At 47.6% G+C, this 2,575-nt stretch overlaps 1 protein-coding gene across 1 annotated transcript in view; it reads right to left on the bottom strand.

Moving 5' to 3' along the window:
- Positions 1-2,575, bottom strand: part of B4GALNT2 (beta-1,4-N-acetyl-galactosaminyltransferase 2) — a 29,345-nt gene that overhangs the window by 21,902 nt on the left and 4,868 nt on the right. The gene's annotated exons all lie outside the window — the stretch shown is intronic.

The following is a 2,575-nucleotide window of genomic DNA, read 5'->3' as shown; positions in this document are numbered from 1 at the left end:
AGTAGAGACAAGGTCTCACCATATTGGTCAGGCTGGTCTTGACTCCTGACCTCAGGTGATCCACCCACCTCAGCCTCCCAAAGTTCTGGGATTACAGGTATAAGCCACTGTGCCTGGTCTACAATCTCTCTACCATGTAGATAAGCTAGTGATTTGGCTGGATGGTCAGGGACTTGGAAGAAGCATGATTAGAAAAATGGCGACAAAGAAATTTGGGGAAGAGGTATGTGGATGGACCTCGCTGAGTGGTCAAAACTGAAGATATTTGTATTCCATGTGAGTGCTCACCAATGGGTGACCTCCTCGGAGGAGGAGTTTAATAATCAAGTGGATAGGATGACCCATTCTGTGGACACCACTCAGCCTCTTTCTCCAGCCACCCCTGTCATTGCCCAATGAGCCCACGAATAAAGTGGCCATGGTGGCAAGGACAGGGCTTATGCATAGGCTCAGCAACATGGACTTCCACTCACCAAGGCTGACCTGGCTATGGCCACTGGTGAGTGCTCGATTTACCAGCAGCAGAAACCAACACCGAGCCCTCAATATGGCACCATTCCTCAGGGTAATCAGCCAGCTACCTGGTCGCAGGTTGATTATACTGGGCCTCTCTCATCTTGAAAAGGGCAGAGGTTTGTCCTCACTGGAATAGACACTTACTCCAGATATGGGTTTGCCTATCCTGCACCCAAAGCTTCTGCCAAAACTACCATCTGTGGACTCACGGAATACCTTCTCCACCATCATGGTATTCTACACAGCATTACCTCTGACCAGGGCACTCACTTTATGGCTAAAGAAGTGTGGCAGTGGGCTCATGCTCATGGAATTCACTGGTCTTACCATGTTCCCCATCATCCTGAAGCAGCTAGATTGGTGGAACAGTGGAATGGCCTTTTGAAGTCACAATTATAATGCCACTAGGTGACAAAACTTTGCAGGGCTGGGGCAGAATTCTCCGGAAGGTCATGTGTATGCTCTGAATCAGCATCCAATATATGGCACTGCTTTTCCCACAGCCAGGATTCATGGGTTCAGGAATCAAAGGGTGGAAGTGGCACCACTCACCGTCACCCCTAGTGATCCACTAGCAAAATTTTTGCTTCCTGTTCCCGAGACATTACGTTCTGCTGGCCTACCTTGGTTCCGGTAGAGGAATGCTGCCACCAGGATACACAACAATGATTCCATTAACCTAGAAGTTAAGATTGCCACCTGGATACTTCAGGCTTCTCCTACCTTTAAGTTAATAGGCTAAGAAGGAAGTTGCAGTGTTGGCTGGGCTTATGGCCTGTACTATCAAGATGAAATCAGTCTACTCCTTCACAATGGAAGTAAGGAAGAATACACGGGGAATACAGGAGATCCATTACGGCACCTCTTAGTATTACCATGCCCTGTGATTAAGTTCAATGGGAAACTACAATAGCTCAATCCAGGGCTATTGTATGCACATATGACTCAGATCCTTCAGGAATGAAGGTTTGCGTCAATCCACCAGGAAAAAAACCATGACCTGCTGAGGTGCTTGCAAGTGATCTGCCCACCTCAGCCTTCCAAAGTGCTGGGGTTACAGGAATAAGCCAAGTGGCCAAATGGAGCTAGGTATTATTAGCCTCCCCATTTTACAGAGATTAAGCAGCTTGCTCAAGATCACCTCGCTGGCAGGTAGAGGATGCGGAACCTGAATGCAGCCAGTCAGCTTCCGCAGCAGCACTGTTAACTACTGAGACCAGTTGCTCCTCACACAGCTAGGTGCACCAGGGCTGAAATCCATGTTGGCATCACCTACGTATTCCACTGGCTGTCCAGCTCTCAACACCCCCTGATGGAGATGGTGTCTCCATCTGGCTTCTGGGGAGCCTTCCACTTGCATGTAATTTGGAGGGTAGTGGCTGCTATGGTTTGAGTGTGTTCCCTAAATTTCATGTGTTAGAAACTTAATCCCCAAATTCATATGTTGTTTAAAGGTAGGGGCCATTGGGAGGTAATTAGGATAAGGTCATCAGGTGGAGACCCCATGATGGGACTGCTGGGTTTTGTTGTTGTTGTTTTGAGATGGAGTCTCACTCTGTCACTAGACTGGAGTGAGTGCAGTGGTCCGATCTCAGCTCACTGCAACCTCCACCTCCCAGGTTCAAGCGAGTGTATTCAACCTTAGTCTCCCAGGTAGCTGGAACTACAGGCATCCACCACCATGCCCCAGCTAATTTTTATATTTTTAGTAGAGATGGGGTTTCACTATGTTGGCCAGGCTGGTCTCGAACTCCTGACCTCAAGTGATCCACCGACCTCAGTCTCCCAAAGTACTGGGATTATAGGGGTGAGCCACCACACCCAGCCAACTTCTGCCCTTTTTCAACCAGCAATCCTGGTTGATACACCTAAGTGTTGACACTGCTTGTAATTTAAAACAAAGTGATACACTCCTTGCACATAACACAGGGATAGTATGTTCTCAATATACACATGAATAAAATAGGGCAACTTGATGATGACTACACAATCACCTGCTGTGATAGCCTCAGTGCATGGAGGCTGTACCACCAGATGTTTCTTTTTTTTTTTTTTTTTT

Source organism: Cebus imitator, unplaced genomic scaffold (assembly GCF_001604975.1).
Source record: "Cebus imitator isolate Cc_AM_T3 unplaced genomic scaffold, Cebus_imitator-1.0 Scaffold123, whole genome shotgun sequence".
Lineage (NCBI taxonomy): Eukaryota > Metazoa > Chordata > Mammalia > Primates > Cebidae > Cebus > Cebus imitator.
Note: the sequence above shows the minus strand (reverse complement) of the source record. Positions and strands in the feature narration are given on the sequence as shown.